The sequence below is a fragment of the Oncorhynchus keta genome, unplaced genomic scaffold (assembly GCF_023373465.1).
Source record: "Oncorhynchus keta strain PuntledgeMale-10-30-2019 unplaced genomic scaffold, Oket_V2 Un_contig_4818_pilon_pilon, whole genome shotgun sequence".
NCBI classification, from domain to species: Eukaryota; Metazoa; Chordata; class Actinopteri; order Salmoniformes; family Salmonidae; genus Oncorhynchus; species Oncorhynchus keta.
In genome coordinates, this window is record NW_026287971.1 from 39,927 (window position 1) to 64,525 (window position 24,599).

A 24,599-nucleotide genomic window follows, 5' to 3' on the forward strand; every position below is an offset into this window, starting at 1 on the left:
GGTCTTGATATGGTTCTGGAGTGTTTAGTTCTTCCAGGATGGATGATATGGCTGTAATGTGTTCTTCAGTAATGTGTTCTGTTAGATGGATGATATGGTGTTTTCAGGAGTGTTAAGGTCTTCTGTTAGGATGGATGGAGTGATATGGTCTTAAGGTGAGGATGGATGGATGATATGGTCTTAGAGGTCTTCTGTTAGGATGGATGATCGGGAGTGATTAAGGTCTTCTGTTAGGATGGATCCTCATGGCTGTTAAGGTCTTCTGTTAGGATGGATGGATGATATGGCTGTTAAGGTCTTCTGTTAGGATGGATGGAGTGTTTAGGTCTTAGTAGAGTTCTGTTAGGGATGGGGTGACATGGTCTTCAGTAGTGTCCTCCATGGAGGGTTTAGGTCTTGTAAGGGTTCTCCCAGGAGGATGATATGGCTTAAGGTCTTCAGTTAGGATGGATCCAGGATGATAGGCTTGAGTCTTCTGTTAGATGGATGGAGTGTTTAGGTCTTCACTGAGTTCTCCAGGGAGATGGATGGATGATATGGCTGTAAGGGTTCTGTTAGGATGGATGATATGGCTTAATGTGTTCTGTTAGGATGGATGGATGACATGGCTGTAAGCTGTTCTGTTAGGATGGATTTAGGTCTTAATATGTTCTGTTAGGATGTGATATGGCTGTAGGTGTTCTGTTAGGATGGATGATATGGCTGTAAGGTGTTCTGTTAGGATGGATGATATGGCTGTAATGTGTTCTGTTAGGATGGATGATATGGCTGTAATGTGTTCTGTTAGGATGGAGTGTTTAGGTCTTCTGTTAGGATGGATGGAGTTCTATAGTGGCTGTAAGGTGTTCTGTTAGGATGGATGGATGATATGGCTGTTAAGGTGTTCTGTTAGGATGGATGGATGATATGCTTAAGGTCTTCTGTTAGGATGGATGGATGATATGGCTGTAAGTGTTCTGTTAGGATGGATGGATGATATGGCTGTTTAGGTCTTCTGTTAGGATCCATGGATGATATGGCTGTAATGTGTTCTGTTAGGATGATGATATGGCTGTAATGTGTTCTGTTAGAGGATGGATGATATGGTCTTGTAAGTGTTCTGTTAGGATGGATGATGATAGGCTGTAAGGTGTTCAGGGATGGATGATAGGCTGTAATAGTGTTCTGTTAGGATGGATGGGTTTAAGGTCTTCTGTTAGGATGGATGATATGGCTGTAAGGTGTTCTGTTAGGATGGATGGATATGGCTGTAAGGTGTTCTGTTAGGATGGATGGATGATATGGCTGTAAGGTGTTCTGTTAGGATGGATGGATGATATGGCTGTTAGGTCTTCTGTTAGGATGGATGGGATATGGCTCCAGGGAGTGTTCTGTTAGGATGAATGAGTGCTTATGGTCTTAGATGGATGATTTAGGTCTTCTGTTAGGATGGATGGATGATAGTCTTGTGGTCTGTAAGGTGTTCTGTTAGGATGGATGATATGGCTGTAATGAGTTCTGTTAGGGGATGGATGATATGGTCTTGTAAGTGTTCTGTTAGGAGGATGGATTGATATGGTCTGTAGTAGAGTTCTGTTAGGATGGATGATATGGCTGTAATGTGTTCTGTTAGATGGATGGATTATATGGTCTTGTAAGTAGTGTTCTGTTCTGATGGATGGATGATATGGCTGTAATGTGTTCTGTTAGATGGATGATATGGAGTGTTAAGGTCTTCAGTTAGAGGATGGATCCAGGGATGTGTTCTTTATGGTGCTGTAATGTGTTCTGTTAGGGATGTTTGGATGATATGGCTGTAAGGTGTTCTGTTAGGGATGTGATAGGTCTTCAGTAGTGTTCTGTTAGGAGTGTTTGGATGTCTTCTGTAGTGTTCTGTTAGAGATGGATGGATGATATGGCTGTCAGGTGTTCTGTTAGATGGATGGTTGATATGGCTGTAAGGTGTTCTGTTAGGATGGATGATATGGCTGTAAGGTGTTCCCAGGGATGATGATATGGTCTTCAGGTGTTCTGTTAGGATGTTTGGATGATATGGCTGTAAGGTGTTCTGTTAGGATGGATGATATGGTCTTCAGTAATGTGTTCTGTTAGGATGGATGATATTGTAAGGTGTTCTGTTAGGATGGATGGATGATATGGGTGTAAGGTGTTCTGTTAGGATGGATGGATGATATGGCTGTAAGGTGTTCTGTTAGAGAGGATGGATGATATGGATGTAATGTGTTCTGTTAGGATGGATGGATGATATGGCTGTAAGGTGTTCTGTTAGGATGGATGGATGACATGGCTGTAAGGTGTTCTGTTAGGATGGATGGGATGGCTGTTGTGTTCTGTTAGGATGGATGGATGATATGGCTGTTAAGGTGTTCTGTTAGGATGGATGGATGATATGGCTGTAATGGGTTCTGTTAGGATGGATGATATGGCTAAAGTAAGGTGTTCTGTTGATGGATGATATGGCTGTAAGGTGTTCTGTTAGGGATGGATGGATGATATGGCTGTAATGTGTTCTGTTAGGATGGATGGATGATATGGATGTAATGTGTTCTGTTAGGATGGATGGATGATATGGCTGTAATGTGTTCTGTTAGGTCTTCATGGATGGATGATATGGCTGTAAGGAGTTCTGTTAGGGATGGATGATATGGTCTGTAATGTGTTCTGTTAGGATGGATGATGATATGGCTGTAAGGTGTTCTGTTAGGATGGATGATATGGATGTAATGTGTTCTGTTAGGATGGATGGATGATATGGCTGTAAGGTGTTCTGTTAGGATGGATGATATGGATGTAAGGTGTTCTGTTAGGATGGATGGATGATATGGCTGTAATGTGTTCTGTTAGGATGGATGGATGATATGGCTGTAAGGTGTTCTGTCTGATGGATGGATGATATGGCTGTAATGTGTTCTGTTAGGATGGATGGATGATATGGCTGTAAGGTGTTCTGTTAGGATGGATGGATGATATGGCTGTAATGTGTTCTGTTAGGATGGATGGATGATATGGCTGTAAGGTGTTCTGTTAGGATGGATGGATGATATGGCTGTAATGTGTTCTGTTAGGATGGATGGATGATATGGCTGTAATGTGTTCTGTTAGGATGGATGATATGGCTGTAAGGTGTTCTGTTAGGATGGATGGATGATATGGCTGTAAGGTGTTCTGTTAGGATGGATGGATGATATGGCTGTAAGGTGTTCTGTTAGGATGGATGGATGATATGGCTGTAAGGTGTTCTGTTAGGATGGATGGATGATATGGCTGTAATGTGTTCTGTTAGGATGGATGGATGATATGGCTGTAAGGTGTTCTGTTAGGATGGATGGATGATATGGCTGTAAGGTGTTCTGTTAGGATGGATGGATGATATGGCTGTAATGTGTTCTGTTAGGATGGATGGATGATATGGCTGTAATGTGTTCTGTTAGGATGGATGATATGGCTGTAATGTGTTCTGTTAGGATGGATGATATGGCTGTAATGTGTTCTGTTAGGATGGATGATATGGCTGTAATGTGTTCTGTTAGGATGGATGGATGATATGGCTGTAAGGTGTTCTGTTAGGATGGATGGATGATATGGCTGTAAGGTGTTCTGTTATGTATTCTATTAAGATGGATGGATGCTGATAGGATGGATGGATGATATGGCTGTAATGTGTTCTGTTAGGATGGATGGATGATATGGCTGTAAGGTGTTCTGTTAGGATGGATGGATATGGCTGTAATGGGTGTTCTGTTAGGATGGATGGATGATATGGCTGTAAGGTGTTCTGTTAGGATGGATGGATGATATGGCTGTAAGGTGTTCTGTTAGGATGGATGGATGATATGGCTGTAAGGTGTTCTGTTAGGATGGATGATATGGCTGATGTGTTCTGATATGGATGTATGGCTGTAAGGTGTTCTGTTAGGGATGGATGATATGGCTGTAAGGTGTTCTGTTAGGATGGATGGATGATATGGCTGTAAGGTGTTCTGATAGGATGGATGATATGGCTGTAATGTGTTCTGTTAGGATGGATGGATGATATGGCTGTAATGTGCTCTGTTAGGATGGATGATATGGCTGTAAGGTGTTCTAGGATGGATGCATTGCATACACACACACACACACATAGCCATATCATCCATCCACACACACACACACACACACACACACACACACACACACACACACTTATTTGGTGTTTAAAATATAAAATGTGGTGCTCAGACCCCATTGCCCATAAAGGACACATACACTAGTGTACCCTTTGTTTCTGACCTGTAGCTGCATGGGGTCCAATGTCCAGCTGGTAATAATGAACATGATGATTGCTCTTATTCCAGTCTTTCAGTCTGTGTTCTCATCGAGATCTGACAGCAGCCTTGAGAACTAACAGCAAGTTCAAGTATTCTCTGTGTCCCAAAGGGTTCTGGGCAAAAGTAGTGCACTACATAGGGAATAGGGTGCCATTTAGGAAGTACAATTTAAATCTGAGCGGCCTGCACTCACTAATGGTCTCAGCTAGTTATAGTCCCCACCGGGCCACAGCTGAGTTGAACTGTAAAGTACACTATAATGTAATCTACTGTATGCCTTGGGTTTCCTTTTAATTAGCCAAGTAGCAGTAGTGCACTACATAGGGAATAGGGTGCCATTTGGGAAGCATAGTAGCAGTTGTCTTTGGGGTGTATAGAGAAATGTGCTGTGTTAATGTGAAAACCACACTTTGAACTGTTGGGACGGTTTTAGTTCAGGGCTTCTGGGGGAAAACATAGGAATGGCTTGGCATTTCTAAAGACACAGGAATACATAGCTGCTGTAACGTCACCGAGGAGCAATGGCCTGGACAAAATCACAATGACCTGTTTACCACAAATAAAATATGAATACCAGGAAACACTTGATATCAATTTATAAACCGCTTGTAGAGATTATATGTATACCAAAGTATGTGGACACCCCTTGAAAAAGGGTGGATTCGGCTATTTCAGCCACACCTGTCGCTGACAGGTGTATAAAATCGAGCATACAGCCATGCAATCTCCATAGACAAACATGGGCAGTAGAATGGCCTTACTGAAGAGCTCAGTGACTTTCAACGTGGCGGCGTCATAGGATCACCTTTCCAACAAGTCAGTTCATCAAATTTCTTCTCTGCTAGAGCCGCCCTCTGTCAACTGTAAGTGCTGTTATTGTGAAGTGGAAACGTCTAGGAGCAACAACGGCTCAGTCACAAAGTGGTAGGCTACACAAGCTCACAGAAAGGGGAACCGCAGCGTGTAAAAATTGTCTGTCCTCGTTTGCAACACTCACTACCCGGGTTCCAAACTGCCTCTGGAAACTGGAAACAGCGTCACCACAAGAACTGTTCGTCGGGAGCTTCAAGAAATGGGTTTCCATGGCCGAGCAGCCGCACACAAGCCTAAGATCACCATGCCAAGCGTCAGCTGGAGGGGTGTAAAGCTCACCGCCATTGGACTCTATAGCAGTGGAAACGTGTTCTCTGGAGGGATGAATCACACTACACCATCTGGCAGTCGGACGGACGAATCTGGGTTTGGCGAATGCCAGGAGAACGCTACCTGCCTAAATGCATAGTTCCAACTGTAAGGTTTTGTTGAAGTAATAATGGTTTAGTGATATTTTTCATGGTTCAGGCTGGGCCCCTTAGTTCCAGTAAAGGGAAATCTTAATGCTACAGCATACAATAACATTCTGTGCTTCCAACTTTGTGGCAACAGTTTGGGGAAGGCCCTTTCCTGTTTCAGCATGACAATGCCCTTGTGCACAAAGCAAGGTCCATGCAAAAATAGTATTTTGAAATCGGTGTGGAAGAACTTGACTGGCATGCACAGAGCCCCGACCTCAACCTCATCAAACACCTTTGGGATGAATTGGAACGCCGACTGTGAGCCAGGCCTTTTCACTCAACATCAGTGCCCAACCTCACTAATGCTCTTGTGGCTGAATGGAAGCAAGTCCCCGCATCAATGTTCCAACAATCTAGTAGCAGCAGTGTTCCAACAAAGCCTTCAGCCTAAGAGTATAGGCTATTATAGCAGCAATGTTCCAACATCTAGTGGAAAGCCTTCAGCCTAAGAGTATAGGCTATTATAGCAGCAAAGGGGGGGGACCAACTCTTATATTAAAACCCATGATTTTGGAATGAAATGTTCGAGAGCAGGTGTCCACATTCTTACGCCCCAAAGTGGGTCGCTGACCTGTTAATGGTGGGTGGCGACGTGTCAAGACTACATTCATTATTATTTCAATAATTCCCTGGAATAGATTTTGGCCAAGTTGCAACTGCACTCTCTGTTCAGTGCACTCTCTCTGCTTAGCAGGGGTGTCTCTGCTCAGTTTGGCAGCTGTGCGAGTGGGAGGAAGATGCCCGTGTTCTTCGGGGTTTAACCAGATCTTTTTTTCCCTGTCAGTTTTCTTGAAGATCACTCCGCGACCCACACACACCGCAGTGCTGTTGTTCAGCAGCAGATGATGCCGCTGTCAGCCACTTGGCTTGTCATTGTCTCTCGCCGCCGTCATCCAATGGACTCAAACTCAAGCACAAGTTCTGACCGAGTTCGATTGTCATAAAACGCAAATACAGCGATGAGTTTCTCTCTCTTGGTTTTAATACAAACTTTGAGAAATAACGAGGAGCGCTCACAATGTGTATTTTGTGCAGGGATGTGCTTAGTAATGAGTCTCTCAAAACCAACAAATGAAAATGACAGTTCCTGACCCAAACATCCAGAGCATGACAGTAAACACAGGGAGTTATTTTAGAACAGGCACAATCCTTCAGGAAACAGTGCTTCCACAGTGGAAGAGTAAGTCAACTAGCAAAGACCTTTTTCTCATCAGCCGAAATAAGGGAGTACCATCTCTCATAGTAGTCGACGTGATTTTCTCTTTCAAACAATCCCCTTGTACACAGCCAATAGCTAGCTAACGTTAGCCAAAGAAAGCTATCGAGCTACGGAGAGTGCAACCCTAAGTAACATTACAGATGAAGATGTGGGAGGGAAAAACAGTTGCTGTTAATTAAAATAAATGGAATAATTTTTATTCTGAACTGGAATACGCTGATTGACGCAAAATGATTTGAGGCTGAGAAACTGACTGAGAAAGCAACAGATGTTCTGATCCAGTTTGTGGCTGAATGGAAGCAAGTCCCCGCATCAATGTTCCAACATCTGGAACATTCTGATCCAGTTTGTGGCTGAATGGAAGCAAGTCCCCGCATCAATGTTCCAACATCTGGAACATTCTGATCCAGTTTGTGGCTGAATGGAAGCAAGTCCCCGCATCAATGTTCCAACATCTGGAACATTCTGATCCAGTTTGTGGCTGAATGGAAGCAAGTCCCCGCATCAATGTTCCAACATCTGGGAACATTCTGATCCAGTTTGTGGCTGAATGGAAGCAAGTCCCCGCATCAATGTTCCAACATCTGGAACATTCTGATCCAGTTTGTGGCTGAATGGAAGCAAGTCCCCGCATCAATGTTCCAACATCTGGGAACATTCTGATCCAGTTTGTGGCTGAATGGAAGCAAGTCCCCGCATCAATGTTCCAACATCTGGAACATTCTGATCCAGTTTGTGGCTGAATGGAAGCAAGTCCCCGCATCAATGTTCCAACATCTGGAACATTCTGATCCAGTTTGGCACAACGTACCTGTAGCAGTCAGGGTTCTCAACTGTCCACAACGTACCTGTAGCAGTCAGGGTTCTCAACTGTCCACAACGTACCTGTAGCAGTCAGGGTTCTCAACTGTCCACAACGTACCTGTAGCAGTCAGGGTTCTCAACTGTCCACAACGTGGCCTGTAGCAGTCAGGGTTCTCAACTGTCCACAACGTACCTGTAGCAGTCAGGGTTCTCAACTGTCCACAACGTACCTGTAGCAGTCAGGGTTCTCAACTGTCCACAACGGAGCCCAGAATATACCCGCTAGTTGAAAAACCCTCAACCAGTCACACACACACCTCTCGTTAGGACGGTGTGTTTGTGTGTGTGTTCTGTGACTGGCACTAGTGGACCGAGGCTGGACCAAGGCTGGACTGAGTCTGGCACTGGTGGACCGAGGCTGGAACGAGGGAGGCACTAGTGGACCAAGGCTGGACTGAGGCTGGCACTGGTGGACCGAGGCTGGCACTGGTGGACCGAGGCTGGCACTGGTGGACCGAGGCTGGACCGAGGCTGGACCGAGGCTGAACCATTGCTGGACCGAGGCTGGACCAAGACTGGACTGAGGCTGGACCGTTCGCTGGACCAAGGCTGGACAGAGGCTGGATCAAGGCAGGCACTGGTGGACGGATGCTGGCACTGGTGGACTGAGGCGAGACCAAGGCATGGGTTTCATGTGGCACAAAGCAGGACAGCTAAGCACCTGAGGACAGACAGGCAGAGACAGTGGCTATACTGGAACCCCATTCCTTACTTAGTAGACTACATTTGACCAGACTATTGGGCTTTTGATCAGAGCACTAAGGGCCCTGGTCAAATGTAGTGCTCTTACGTAGGGAATATGATGGGGCCTGGTCAATATAGTGCTCTTACGTAGGGAATATGATGGGCCCTTGTCAATCTAGTGCTCTTATGTAGGGAATATGATGGGCCCTGGTCAAATGTAGTGCTCTTATGTTGGGCCCTGGTCAAATGTAGTGCTCTTATGTTGGGCCCTGGTCAAATGTAGTGCTCTTATGTAGGGAATATGATGGGCCCTGGTCAAATGTAGTGCTCTTATGTAGGGAATATGATGGGCCCCTGTGAAATGTAGTGCTCTTATGTTGGGAATATGATGGGCCCTGGTCAAATGTAGTGCTCTTATGTTGGGCCCTGGTCAAATGTAGTGCTCTTATGTAGGGATTATGTTGGGCCCTGGTCAAATGTAGTGCTCTTATGTAGGGAATATGATGGGCCCTGGTGAAATGTAGTGCTCTTATGTAGGGAATATGATGGGCCCTGGTCAAATGTAGTGCTCTTATGTTGGGCCCTGGTCAAATGTAGTGCTCTTATGTAGGGAATATGATGGGCCCTGGTCAAATGTAGTGCTCTTATGTTGGGCCCTGGTCAAATGTAGTGCTCTTATGTAGGGATTATGATGGGCCCTGGTCAAATGTAGTGCTCTTATGTTGGGCCCTGGTCAAATGTAGTGCTCTTATGTAGGGATTATGTTGGGCCCTGGTCAAATGTCGTACTCTTATGTAGGGAATATGATGGGCCCTGGTCAAATGTAGTGCTCTTATGTAGGGAATATGTTGGGCCCTGGTCAAATGTAGTGCTCTTATGTTGGGCCCTGGTCAAATGTAGTGCTCTTAGGTAGGGAATATGATGGGCCCTGGTCAAATGTAGTGCTCTTATGTAGGGATTATGATGGGCCCTGGTCAAATGTAGTGCTCTTATGTTGGGCCCTGGTCAAATGTAGTGCTCTTATGTAGGGATTATGTTGGGCCCTGGTCAAATGTCGTACTCTTATGTAGGGAATATGATGGGCCCTGGTCAAATGTAGTGCTCTTATGTAGGGAATATGTTGGGCCCTGGTCAAATGTAGTGCTCTTATGTTGGGCCCTGGTCAAATGTAGTGCTCTTAGGTAGGGAATATGATGGGCCCTGGTCAATGTAGTGCTCTTATGTAGGGAATATAATGGGCCCTGGTCAAATGTAGTGCTCTTAGGTAGGGAATATGATGGGCTCTGGTCAATGTAGTGCTCTTATGTAGGGAATATGATGGGCCCTGGTCAATGTAGTGCTCATATGTAGGGAATATGATGGGCCCTGGTCAAATGTAGTGAACAGAGTGCCATTGTGGATATTTTTTAAATATTTGACCTTTATTTAAGTAGATAAGTCAGTTTAGAACAAATTCTTATTTTTAATGACAGCAGGCGTAACCTGGGAACAGTGAGTTAACTGCCTTGTTCAGGGGCTGAACCACAGCTTTGTACCTTGTCAGCTCGGGGATTTGATCTTGCATGCAATCTGAAAACAGGAAATCTAGATGATCAAAGGCAGAAAAGTGAAGCAATTCAAAAAGTTTCCCCCTCGTATCCATATGAGGCGAAGGCAGGCGTAACCTGTAACCAGCTGCTTTACCTCCACTATCTGAGTGAGAGGAAGTGGCTCTTCTTCTGTGGTGCCTTATTGTGTGGTGCCACACAGGGCAGGCGTAACCTGTAACCAGCTGCTTCACCTCCACTATCTGAGTGAGAGGAAGTGGCTCTTCTTCTGTGGTGCCTTATTGTGTGGTGCCACACAGGGCAGGCGTAACCTGTAACCAGCTGCTTTACCTCCTCTATCTGAGTGAGAGGAAGTGGCTCTTCTTCTGTGGTGCCTTATTGTGTGGTGCCACACAGGGCAGGCGTAACCTGTAACCAGCTGCTTTACCTCCACTATCTGAGTGAGAGGAAGTGGCTCTTCTTCTGTGGTGCCTTATTGTGTGGTGCCACACAGGGCAGGCGTAACCTGTAACCAGCTGCTTTACCTCCACTATCTGAGTGAGAGGAAGTGGCTCTTCTTCTGTGGTGCCTTATTGTGTGGTGCCACACAAGGCAGGCGTAACCTGTAACCAGCTGCTTTACCTCCTCTATCTGAGTGAGAGGAAGTGGCTCTTCTTCTGTGGTGCCTTATTGTGTGGTGCCACACAGGGCAGGCGTAACCTGTAACCAGCTGCTTCACCTCCACTATCTGAGTGAGAGGAAGTGGCTCTTCTTCTGTGGTGCCTTAATGTGTGGTGCCACACAAGGCAGGCGTAACCTGTAACCAGCTGCTTTACCTCCACTATCTGAGTGAGAGGAAGTGTCTCTTCTTCTGTGGTGCCTTATTGCGCGGTGCCACACGGGGCGTGTGAGACAATCATAAAATGTCTGACAGGAATATCTGGGTCATCATCTTCCCCCAGGGGAAGAGAACCAATGATGTGACTTTGTCTCCGTCCCAAATGGCAACCTATTCCCTATAGAGCTCTGGTCTGAAATGGTGCACTATATAGGGAATAGGGCTTTGGTCTGAAATGGTGCACTATATAGGGAATAGGGCTTTGGTCTAAAATGGTGCACTATATAGGGAACAGGGCTCTGGTCTGAAATAGTGCACTATATAGGGAATAGGGCTCTGGTCTAAAATAGTGCACTATATAGGGAATAGGACTCTGGTCTAAAATAGTGCACTATAAAGGGAATAGGGCTCTGGTCTAAAATGGTGCACTATATAGGGAATAGGGCTCTGGTCTGAAATGGTGCACTATATAGGGAATAGGGCTCTGGTCTAAAATGGTGCACTATATAGGGAATAGGGCTCTGGTCTAAAATGGTGCACTATATAGGGAATAGGACTCTGGTCTAAAATGGTGCACTATATGTGGGAATAGGGCTCTGGTCTAAAATGGTGCACTATATAGGAATAGGGTGACGTTTCAGATGCATGTAACCCTATGACTGTCAGTGGTCAGTCTACAGTAATCCCTGATTCAGCTCAGACCCCCAGTCAGTCTACAGTAATCCCTGACTCAGCTCATACCCCCAGTCAGTCTACAGTAATCCCTGACTCAGCTCATACCCCCAGTCAGTCTACAGTAATCCCTGACTCAGCTCAGACCTCCAGCCAGTCTACAGTAATCCCTGACTCAGATCAGACCTTCAGCCAGTCTACAGTAATCCCTGACTCAGCTCATACCCCCAGTCAGTCTACAGTAATCCCTGACTCAGATCAGACCTTCAGCCAGTCTACAGTAATCCCTGACTCAGATCAGACCTTCAGCCAGTCTACAGTAATCCCTGATTCAGATCAGTCTACAGTAATCCCTGACTCAGCTCATACCCCCAGTCAGTCTACAGTAATCCCTGACTCAGATCAGACCTTCAGCCAGTCTACAGTAATCCCTGATTCAGATCTGTGTACAGTAATCCCTGACTCAGACCCCCAGTCAGTCTACAGTAATCCCTGACTCAGATCAGACCTTCAGCCAGTCTACAGTAATCCCTGTCTCAGATCAGACCTTCAGCCAGTCTACAGTAATCCCTGACTCAGATCAGACCTTCAGCCAGTCTACAGTAATCCCTGACTCAGATCAGACCTTCAGCCAGTCTACAGTAATCCCTGACTCAGCTCATACCCCCAGTCAGTCACAGTAATCCCTGACTCAGCTCATACCCCCAGTCAGTCTACAGTAATAATCCCTGACTCAGATCAGACCTTCAGCCAGTCTACAGTAATCCCTGATTCAGATCAGTGTACAGTAATCCCTGACTCAGCTCATACCCCAGTCAGTCTACAGTAATCCCTGACTCAGATCAGACCTTCAGCCAGTCTACAGTAATCCCTGACTCAGATCAGACCTTCAGCCAGTCTACAGTAATCCCTGACTCAGATCAGACCTTCAGCCAGTCTACAGTAATCCCTGACTCAGATCAGACCTTCAGCCAGTCTACAGTAATCCCTGACTCAGCTCATACCCCCAGTCAGTCTACAGTAATCCCTGACTCAGATCAGACCTTCAGCCAGTCTACAGTAATCCCTGACTCAGATCAGACCTTCAGCCAGTCTACAGTAATCCCTGATTCAGATCAGTGTACAGTAATCCCTGACTCAGCTCATACCCCCAGTCAGTCTACAGTAATCCCTGACTCAGATCAGACCTTCAGCCAGTCTACAGTAATCCCTGATTCAGATCAGTGTACAGTAATCCCTGACTCAGCTCATACCCCCAGTCAGTCTACAGTAATCCCTGACTCAGATCAAACCTTCAGCCAGTCTACAGTAATCCCTGACTCAGATCAGACCTTCAGCCAGTCTACAGTAATCACTGATTCAGATCAGTCTACAGTAATCCCTGACTCAGCTCATACCCCCAGTCAGTCTACAGTAATCCCTGACTCAGATCAGACCTTCAGCCAGTCTACAGTAATCACTGATTCAGATCAGTCTACAGTAATCCCTGACTCAGCTCATACCCCCAGTCAGTCTACAGTAATCCCTGACTCAGATCAGACCTTCAGCCAGTCTACAGTAATCCCTGATTCAGACCTTCAGTCTACAGTAATCCCTGACTCAGCTCAGACCCCCAGTCAGTCTACAGTAATCCCTGACTCAGCTCAGTGTACCCCAGTCAGTCCCTGACTCAGCTCATACCCCCAGTCAGTCTACAGTAATCCCTGACTCAGATCAGACCTTCAGCCAGTCTACAGTAATCACTGATTCAGCTCAGTCTACAGTAATCCCCGACTCAGCTCATACCCCCAGTCAGTCTACAGTAATCCCTGACTCAGCTCATACCCCCAGTCAGTCTACAGTAATCCCTGACTCAGCTCATACCCCCAGTCAGTCTACAGTAATCCCGGACTCAGCTCAGACCTCCACATCATGTTGTAATTAGATATTTCCTGGTCTGTCACTTGGTCTTTTTTTTTTAAAGGCAGAAGGAGAGAGGGAGAGAAACAGAACTAAAATGGTGCCAAGATGTTAATGCGTTTTACCAAACAAACATATCTCATAACAGCAGCTCCGACAGAGGCCTCCCTCTCTACGCCTTTGTGTTTCAGATGAATGTGAGAGAAGCTTTCCTCTGTGAACTCACTAACTCAATGTGGGCTGTGGAATTCTCACTCTCTCTCGCTCTCCACCTCTCAGTTCTGTTCCCATCTCAATTTAGGCTAATTCAAACCACAACTGGCTTTCATATCCTCCCCAAGTCTATTTATTTCAACTTTGAAGAGATTTATTTTTCAAAAGAGGATAAAACACCCCTTTACAATCACATACATTTTGTTGGATCTCTGACAATGCAACAATGAATATACATTGAAATTGCTCGGAAATATACTTGCATTTAAGGAGAAAACATTATGTTTGATGCTCACTCAGGGACAACGCAACAATAGTGCTTCATTCTATAGCTAGAGGACTCCTGGTATCTCCAGAAGTGATGTCTGTATCTGTTGTGGTCTAGTCCTGTCTTTATGATAGCTTGGTCCATCTACTTTAAGTGCTGCCTGTCTTCCCAGTGGTCTACTTGGTGTGTGAACAGCTGACTGATCATAACTTGCAGGCAGTTGTTGACACATCAACCAAGATCAAGGGGCGGGGCAATTTGTGACATGTGTTGGTAATTAGTGGGTGTATTGGAGGGGGAGTGGTTTCACCTCTCCTAGGCAATCAGCAATTAGTGCAGGGAGGTGTGATCTTCACCTCTTCTAGGCAATTAGCAATTAGTGTTAGTACTTCAGTCTCCCGTGGTTTCAAAGTGGCATCTGTTAGTGGTGGTCTTAAAACTAAATCAAATGTTATTTGTCACATGTGCTGAATACAACAGGTGTAGTAGACCTTACAGTGAAATGCTGAATACAACAGGTGTAGGTAGACCTTACAGTGAAATGCTGAATACAACAGGTGTAGGTAGACCTTACAGTGAAATGCTGAATACAACAGGTGTAGGTAGACCTTACAGTGAAATGCTGAATACAACAGGTGTAGGTAGACCTTACAGTGAAATGCTGAATACAACAGGTGTAGTAGACCTTACAGTGAAATGCTGAATACAACAGGTGTAGTAGACCTCACAGTGAAATGCTGAATACAACAGGTGTAGGTAGACCTTACAGTGAAATGCTGAATACAACAGGTGTAGTAGACCTTACAGTGAAATGCTGAATACAACAGGTGTAGTAGACCTCACAGTGAAATGCTGAATACAACAGGTGTAGTAGACCTTACAGTGAAATGCTGAATACAACAGGTGTAGTAGACCTTGCAGTGAAATGCTGAATACAACAGGTGTAGTAGATCTTACAGTGAAATGCTGAATAGAACAGGTGTAGTAGACTATATACAGTGAAATGCTGAATACAACAGGTGTAGTAGACCTTACAGTGAAATGCTGAATACAAGTCAATGTAGGAGGCTTTATACAGGGGTACCAGTACAGAGTCAATGTGGAGGCTATATACAGGGGTACAGGTACAGAGTCAATGTGGAGGCTTTATACAGGGGTACCAGTACAGAGTCAATGTGGAGGCTATATACAGGGGTACCAGTACAGAGTCAATGTGGAGGCTATATACAGGGGGTACCAGTACAGAGTCAATGTGGAGGCTATATACAGGGGTACTGGTACAGAGTCAATGTGGAGGCTATATACAGGGGGTACCGGTACAGAGTCAATGTGGAGGCTATATACAGGGGTACAGGTCTGCAAGGAGCCGCCAGAGCCTCCAGTCTACAAAGAGCTGCCAGTCTGCAAGGAGCCGCCAGAGCCGCCAGTCTGCAAATAGTCGCCAGTCAGCCAGGATCCGCCAGGACTTTTAAATGGTTATAAGTTGTTTTGATTTCTGTTCAACATCCAAATCGGTTCAGATGTGTTCCGGGTTGTGTTTGCTCACAAGAATACAGCTTGTGGAATGTTTAAGCTCTTCCTGTCACGCCCTGACCGTAGATCAGCTTTGTATGCCATGTATGTTTCTATTTATAGTTTGGTCAGGGTGTGACGTGGGTGGGTATTCTATGTTGCAGGTCTAGGTTTTCTGTTTCTATGTGTTTGGCCTGGTATGGTTCTCAATCAGAGGCAGCTGTCTATCGTTGTCCCTGATTGAGAGCCATACTTAGTTTTCCCATTTTGAGTTGTGGGTGATTATTTTTCCATTTCAGTGTTTGCACCATACGGGGACTGTTTCGGTTTTCATGTATTCTCTTGTTCTTTTGTCCGATCTTGACTACTCTTCCGCAGACGAAGAAGAGATTCGTTACACTTCCAAAGTACTAGTGCCTGCATTGTCTTACTCTGTGTTGATCAATAACCGCCAACAACATATTGTCACATCATCATCTATTATTCAGTCATCTATTCAGTGGTGACTATCTTTGTTTTTTGTACATGATGCGTAGACAGTATCTTTATCCTGAACCAACATTACAAGACATTGCTACATTGGGACTTGTAAACGTGGCAGACACAACCAATCTAAGAGATGGCACAACACGAGTGAAAAAAAAAGCTGCCTATTGCCTATTTACTAAAAGTGAAGTGTTGGAAAAAACAATGGCTGTGACAACAGGCTGTTTGTGGTGGGTGTTTCTCTGGAGACGGAGGTGTTTGCAGGGACAAAGGAAGGTGTGTGTGTGTGTGTGTGTGTGTGTGTGTGTGTGTGTGTGTGTGTGTGTGTGTGTGTGTGTGTGTGTGTGTGTGTTGTGTGTGTGTGTGTGTGTGTGTGTTTGTATAAAATATGTCACTTGTTTCTTGTTGTTGTTTCTGGTTGATAATCAGAAGCCTGGAACTCTGGAAAGGAAGAGTTATAGATTAGTGCGTTACAGTCGACCAATGTGAACTAAAAGACTGCTCTCACTTTTATCCAACGTTTGTAATTTACAACAGGTTGTGTTCACCTCCTAAAACCACATCTGTTCTCTCTGTCTGGTTTACAACAGGTTGTGTACATCTCCTAAAACCACTTCTCTTCTCTCTGTCTGGTTTACAACAGGTTGTGTTGTGTTCACCTCCTAAAACCACTTCTCTTCTCTCTGTCTGGTTTACAACAGGTTGTGTTCACCTCCTAAAACCACTTCTCTTCTCTCTGTCTGGTTTACAACAGGTTGTGTACACCTCCTAAAACCACTTCTCTTCTCTCTGTCTGGTTTACAAGAGGTTGTGTACATCTCCTAAAACCACTTCTCTTCTCTCTGTTTGGTTTACAACAGGTTGTGTACACCTCCTAAAACCACTTCTGTTCTCTGTGTCTGGTTTACAACTCCTTGCAAGACATCTCACAAAATTGCTGGAATTACAGTTAGTTACTTGACAGTGTGCCATACGGATGTACAGTATGGTTGTAATCAGAGTAGAGTACAGGGAATACATAGCAGAGAGCTAGACAGGGACATTATGGGTTGGAGAAGAGAGCTGGACAGGGACATGAATGGTTGGAGAAGAGAGCTGGACAGGGACATTATGGGTTGGAGAAGAGAGATGGACAGGGACATTATGGGTTGGAGAAGAGAGCTGGACAGGGACATTATGGGTTGGAGAAGAGAGCTGGACAGGGACATTATGGGTTGGAGAAGAGAGATGGACAGGGACATTATGGGTTGGAGAAGAGAGTTGGACAGGGACATTATGGGTTGGAGAAGAGAGCTGGACAGGGACATTATGGGTGGGAGAAGAGAGCTGGACAGGGACATTATGGGTTGGAGAAGAGAGCTGGACAGGGACATTATGGGTTGGAGAAGAGAGCTGGACAGGGACATTATGGGTTGGAGAAGAGAGATGGACAGGGACATTATGGGTTGGAGAAGAGAGCTGGACAGGGACATTATGGGTTGGAGAAGAGAGCTGGACAGGGACATTATGGATTGGAGAAAGAAGCTAGACAGGGACATTATGGGTTGGAGAAGAGAGCTGGACAGGGACATTATGGATTGGAGAAGAGAGCTGGACAGGGACATTATGGGTGGGAGAAGAGAGCTGGGCAGGGACATTATGGGTTGGAGAAGAGAGCTGGACAGGGACATTATGGGTGGGAGAAGAGAGCTGGACAGGGACATTATGGGTTGGAGAAGAGAGCTGGACAGGGACATTATGGGTTGGAGAAGAGAGCTAGACAGGGACATTATGGGTTGGAGAAGAGAGCTGGACAGGGACATTATGGGTTGGAGAAGAGAGCTGGACAGGGACATTATGGATTGGAGAAAGAAGCTAGACAGGGACATTATGGGTTGGAGAAGAGAGCTGGACAGGGACATTATGGATTGGAGAAAGAAGCTAGACAGGGACATTATGGGTTGGAGAAGAGAGCTGGACAGGGACATTATGGGTTGGAGAAGAGAGCTGGACAGGGACATTATGGATTGGAGAAAGAAGCTAGACAGGGACATTATGGGTTGGAGAAGAGAGCTGGACAGGGACATTATGGATTGGAGAAAGAAGCTAGACAGGGACATTATGGATTGGAGAAGGGAGCTAGACAGGGACATTATGGGTTGGAGAAGAGAGCTGGACAGGGACATTATGGATTGGAGAAAGAAGCTAGACAGGGACATTATGGATTGGAGAAGAGAGCTGGACAGGGACATTATGGGTTGGAGAAGGGAGCTGGACAGGGACATTATGGATTGGAGAAGAGAGCTGGACAGGGACATTATGGGTTGGGGAAGGGAGCTGGACAGGGACATTATGGATTGGAGAAGGGAGCTGGACAGGGACATTATGGGTTGGGGACAGGCAAAATATGTCTCTTATGTAAGGAGGAGTATGAAATATGATGTATATTGAGTGTAAATAGGGAGGATCTCTTGTGTAGGAGTGTAATAAGTATTTGTACTGTGGGTCTATACAGTACAATTCACCATCTTCTTCTTTAGTATTGGATCTGAGTGTGTACAGTGCACCGTGAAATACTGCTGTTTCTGCTCTGATGCAAACACTCATCTCAAAACCTGTTTTTTCAGGACTTTGAAATGAGCCTCCACAAAACAAACCAACCCCAAATAATAGAATTGTTTGTCATTATAGCCTTACCCCTGCAAATGTTGTGCCGGTATACATTGTTCAGTCAAATATAGTGACCAGATTGAGTGTTGCTGGTGCACGTGGCTGAGTTTGCCTGATTATGCCAGGGAAAGATGACACATCGCTATGTTGATAGGACAAAATAGAAATGTCATTAACACAGGCAAGCGCTGCATTGCCCAAGCTGAAAGGAGAGTAATGACGTTTCTCATCGTAGTCTGTCGTTCATTAATGTAACACATTTTGTGGGGTTGATAATCTGAAACCATTCAGAATTTAGACTTTACTGTACATTGACTGTGTATGACAGTAAGAGTAAAAGAGGACCGCTGGAGAAACACAAGGAGAACCGGCATGGGGTGGAACGAGCTAGAGAAACACAAGGAGAACCGGCATGGGGTGGAACGAGCTGGAGAAACACAAGGAGAACCGGCATGGGGTGGAACGAGCTAGAGAAACACAAGGAGAACCGGCATGGGGTGGAACGAGCTAGAGAAACACAAGGAGAACCGGCATGGGGTGGAACGAGCTAGAGAAACACAAGGAGAACCGGCATGGGGTGGAACGAGTTAGAGAAACACAAGGAGAACCGGCATGGGGTGGAACGAGCTAGAGAAACACAAGGAGAACCGGCATGGGGTGGAACGAGTTAGAGAAACACAAGGAGAACCGGCATGGGGTGGAACGAGCTAGAGAAACACAAGGAGAACCGGCATGGGGTGGAACGAGCTAGAGAAACACAAGGAGAACCGGCATGGGGTGGAACGAGCTAGAGAAACACAAGGAGAACCGGCATGGGGTGGAACGAGCTAGAGAAACACAAGGAGAACCGGCATGGGGTGGAACGAGCTAGAGAAACACAAGGAGAACCGGCATGGGGTGGAACGAGCTAGAGAAACACAAGGAGAACCGGCATGGGTGGAAGGAGCTGGAGAAACACAAGGAGAACCGGCATGGGGTGGAACGAGCTGGAGAAACACAAGGAGAACCGGCATGGGGTGGAACGAGCTAGAGAAACACAAGGAGAACCGGCATGGGGTGGAACGAGCTAGAGAAACACAAGGAGAACCGGCATGGGGTGGAACGAGCTAGAGAAACACAAGGAGAATAGGCATGGGGTGGAACGAGCTGGAGAAACACAAGGAGAACCGGCATGGGGTGGAACGAGCTAGAGAAACACAAGGAGAACCGGCATGGGGTGGAAGGAGTTAGAGAAACACAAGAAGAACCGGCATGGGGTGGAAGGAGCTGGAGAAACACAAGGAGAACCGGCATGGGGTGGAACGAGCTAGAGAAACACAAGGAGAATAGGCATGGGGTGGAAGGATCTGGAGAAACACAAGGAGAACCGGCATAGGGTGGAAGGAGCTGGAGAAACACAAGGAGAACCGGCATGGGGTGGAACGAGCTGGAGAAACACAAGGAGAACCGGCATGGGGTGGAAGGAGCTAGAGAAACACAAGGAGAACCGGCATGGGGTGGAAGGAGCTGGAGAAACACAAGGAGAACCGGCATGGGGTGGAAGGAGCTGGAGAAACACAAGGAGAACCGGCATGGGGTGGAAGGAGCTGGAGAAACACAAGGAGAACCGGCATGGGGTGGAACGAGCTAGAGAAACACAAGGAGAACCGGCATAGAGTGGAAGGAGCTGGAGAAACACAAGGAGAACCGGCATGGAGTGGAAGGAGCTGGAGAAACACAAGGAGAACCGGCATGGGGTGGAACGAGCTGGAGAAACACAAGGAGAACCGGCATGGGGTGGAAGGAGCTGGAGAAACACAAGGAGAACCGGCATGGGGTGGAAGGAGCTGGAGAAACACAAGGAGAACCGGCATGGGGTGGAATGAGCTGGAGAAACACAAGGAGAATAGGCATGGGGTGGAAGGATCTGGAGAAACACAAGGAGAACCGGCATGGGGTGGAAGGAGCTGGAGAAACACAAGGAGAACCGGCATGGGGTGGAACGAGCTGGAGAAACACAAGGAGAACCGGCATGGGGTGGAAGGAGCTGGAGAAACACAAGGAGAACCGGCATGGGGTGGAAGGAGCTGGAGAAACACAAGGAGAACCGGCATGGGGTGGAAGGAGCTGGAGAAACACAAGGAGAACCGGCATGGAGTGGAAGGAGCTAGAGAAACACAAGGAGAACCGGCATGGAGTGGAAGGAGCTGGAGAAACACAAGGAGAACCGGCATGGAGTGGAAGGAGCTGGAGAAACACAAGGAGAACCGGCATGGGGTGGAAGGAGCTGGAGAAACACAAGGAGAACCGGCATGGGGTGGAAGGAGCTGGAGAAACACAAGGAGAACCGGCATGGGGTGGAAGGAGCTGGAGAAACACAAGGAGAACCGGCATGGGGTGGAATGAGCTGGAGAAACACAAGGAGAACCGGCATGGGGTGGAAGGAGCTAGAGAAACACAAGGAGAACCGGCATGGGGTGGAAGGAGCTGGAGAAACACAAGGAGAACCGGCATGGGGTGGAAGGAGCTGGAGAAACACAAGGAGAACCGGCATGGGGTGGAACGAGCTGGAGAAACACAAGGAGAACCGGCATGGGGTGGAAGGAGCTGGAGAAACACAAGGAGAACCGGCATGGGGTGGAATGAGCTGGAGAAACACAAGGAGAACCGGCATGGGGTGGAACGAGCTAGAGAAACACAAGGAGAACCGGCATGGGGTGGAAGGAGCTGGAGAAACACAAGGAGAACCGGCATGGGGTGGAAGGAGCTGGAGAAACACAAGGAGAACCGGCATGGGGTGGAACGAGCTGGAGAAACACAAGGAGAACCGGCATGGGGTGGAAGGAGCTGGAGAAACACAAGGAGAACCGGCATGGGGTGGAAGGAGCTGGAGAAACACAAGGAGAACCGGCATGGGGTGGAAGGAGCTGGAGAAACACAAGGAGAACCGGCATGGGGTGGAAGGAGCTGGAGAAACACAAGGAGAACCGGCATGGGGTGGAACGAGCTGGAGAAACACAAGGAGAACCGGCATGGGGTGGAACGAGCTAGAGAAACACAAGGAGAACCGGCATGGGGTGGAAGGAGCTGGAGAAACACAAGGAGAACCGGCATGGGGTGGAAGGAGCTGGAGAAGACCGCCCAGAACAGAATGAGATGGAGAGAGGGTCGATGCTCCCAGAGGAACAATGGGCCTAAGTTAGTAAGACCTTCCGTTTATTTGATCAGCTGTATAAAATATATATCACTCAGCTTTAATAGTGTCTGCATCCCTTATGGGGTCCTATGCTCAGCCCTATAGAGCAGTGTCTGCATCCCTTATGGGGTCCTATGCTCAGCCCTATAGAGCAGTGTCTGCATCCCTTATGGGGTCCTATGCTCAGCCCTATAGAGCAGTGTCTGTATCCCTTATGGGGTCCTATGCTCAGCCCTATAGAGCAGTGTCTACATCCCTTATGGGGTCCTATGCTCAGCCCTATAGAGCAGTGTCTGCATCCCTTATGGGGTCCTATGCTCAGCCCTATAGAGCAGTGTCTGTATCCCTTATGGGGTCCTATGCTCAGCCCTATAGAGCAGTGTCTGTATCCCTTATGGGGTCCTATGCTCAGCCCTATAGAGCAGTGTCTGTATCCCTTATGGGGTCCTATGCTCAGCCCTTATGGGGTCCTATGCTCAGCCCTATAGAGCAGTGTCTGTATCCCTTATGGGGTCCTATGCTCAGCCCTATAGAGCAGTGTCTGTATCCCTTATGGGGTCCTATGCTCAGCCCTATAGAGCAGTGTCTGCATCCCTTATGGGGTCCTATGCTCAGCCCTTATGGGGTCCTATGCTCAGCCCTATAGAGCAGTGTCTGTATCCCTTATGGGGTCCTATTCTCAGCCCTATAGAGCAGTGTCTGTATCCCTTATGGGGTCCTATGCTCAGCCCTTATGGGGTCCTATGCTCAGCCCTATAGAGCAGTGCCTACATCTCGTATGGGGTCCTATGCTCAGCCCTTATGGGGTCCTATGCTCAGCCCTATAGAGCAGTGCCTACATTTAACATTAACATTTAAGTCATTTAGCAGACGCTCTTGTCCAGAGCGACTTACAAATTGGTGCATACACCTTATGACATCCAGTGGAACAGCCACTTTACAATAGTGCATCTAAATCTTTTAGGGGGTGAGAAGGATTACTTACCCTATCCTAGGTATTCCTTGAAGAGGTGGGGTTTCAGGTGTCTCCGGAAGGTGGTGATTGACTCCCCTGTACTGGCGTCGTGAGGGAGTTTGTTCCACCATTGGGGGCCAGAGCAGCGAACAGTTTTGACTGGGCTGAGCGGGAACTGTACTTCCTCAGTGGTAGGGAGGCGAGCAGGCCAGAGGTGGATGAACGCAGTGCCCTTGTTTGGGTGTAGGGCCTGATCAGAGCCTGGAGGTACTGAGGTGCCGTTCCCCCTCACAGCTCCGTAGGCAAGCACCATGGTCTTGTAGCGGATGCGAGCTTCAACTGAAGCCAGTGGAGAGCGGAGGAGCGGGGTGACGTGAGAGAACTTGGGAAGGTTGAACACCAGACGGGCTGCGGCGTTCTGGATGAGTTGTAGGGGTTTAATGGCACAGGCAGGAGCCCAGCCAACAGCGAGTTGCAGTAATCAAGACGGGAGATGACAAGTGCCTGGATTAGGACCTGCGCCGCTTCCTGTGTGAGTCAGGGTCGTACTCTGCGGATGTTGTAGAGCATGAACCTACAGGAACGGGACACCGCCTTGATGTTAGTTGAGAACGACAGGGTGTTGTCCAGGATCACGCCAAGGTTCTTAGCGCTCTTGGAGGAGGACACAATGGAGTTGTCAACCGTGATGGCGAGATCATGGAACGGGCAGTCCTTTCCCCGGGAGGAAGAGGAGCTCCGTCTTGCTGAGGTTCAGCTTGAGGTGGTGATCCGTCATCCACACTGATATGTCTGCCAGACATGCAGAGATGCGATTCGCCACCTGGTCATCAGAAGGGGGAAAGGAGAAGATTAATTGTGTGTCGTCTGCATAGCAATGATAGGAGAGACCATGTGAGGTTATGACAGAGCCAAGTGACTTTGTGTATAGCGAGAATAAGAGAGGGCCTAGAACAGAGCCCCGGGGGACACCAGTGGTGAGAGCGCGTGGTGAGGAGACAGATCTCGCCACGCCACCTGGTAGGAGCGACCTGTCAGGTAGGGACGCAACAAGCGTGGGCCCGCCGGAGATGCCCAACTCGGAGAGGGTGGAGAGGAGGATCTGATGGTTCACAGTATCGAAGGCAGCCGATAGGTCTAGAAGGATGAGAGCAGAGGAGAGAGAGTTAGCTTTAGCAGTGCGGAGCGCCTCCGTGATACAGAGAAGAGCAGTCTCAGTTGAATGACTAGTCTTGAAACCTGACTGATTAGGATCAAGAAGGTCATTCTGAGAGAGATAGCGGTAGAGCTGGCCAAGGACGGCACGCTCAAGAGTTTTGGAGAGAAAAGAGAGAAGGGATACTGGTCTGTAGTTGTTGACATCGGAGGGATCGAGTGTAGGTTTTTTTCAGAAGGGGTGCAACTCTCGCTCTCTTGAAGACGGAAGGGACGTAGCCAGCGGTCAGGGATGAGTTGATGAGCGAGGTGAGGTAAGGGAGAAGGTCTCCGGAAATGGTCTGGAGAAGAGAGGAGGGGATAGGGTCAAGCGGGCAGGTTGTTGGGCGGCCGGCCGTCACAAGACGCGAGATTTCATCTGGAGAGAGAGGGGAGAAAGAGGTCAGAGCATAGGGTAGTGCAGTGTGAGCAGAACCAGCGGTGTCGTTTGACTTAGCAAACGAGGATCGGATGTCGTCAACCTTCTTTTCAAAATGGTTGACGAAGTCATCTGCAGAGAGGGAGGAGGGGGAGGATTCAGGAGGGAGGAGAAGGTGGCAAAGAGCTTCCTAGGGTTAGAGGCAGATGCTTGGAATTTAGAATGGTAGAAAGTGGCTTTAGCAGCAGAGACAGAGGATGAAAATGTAGAGAGGAGGGAGTGAAAGGATGCCAGGTCCGCAGGGAGGCGAGTTTTCCTCCATTTCCGCTCGGCTGCCCGGAGCCCTGTTCTGTGAGCTCGCAATGAGTCGTCGAGCCACGGAGCGGAGGGGAGGACCGAGCCGGCCTGGAGGATAGGGGACATAG

The 24,599-nt window shown here is 47.4% G+C and overlaps 1 long non-coding RNA gene across 1 annotated transcript; it reads right to left on the reverse strand.

Annotated features, from left to right (window-relative positions):
* Nucleotides 1-7,072: 7,072 nt before the first annotated feature.
* Nucleotides 7,073-13,973, reverse strand: LOC127924956 (uncharacterized). Its single transcript, XR_008119412.1, has 3 exons — nucleotides 13,853-13,973; nucleotides 7,858-8,385; nucleotides 7,073-7,782 (listed from the first exon to the last, which is right to left on the reverse strand). It is a non-coding gene; the product is annotated as an uncharacterized LOC127924956 (long non-coding RNA).
* Nucleotides 13,974-24,599: the final 10,626 nt, after the last annotated feature.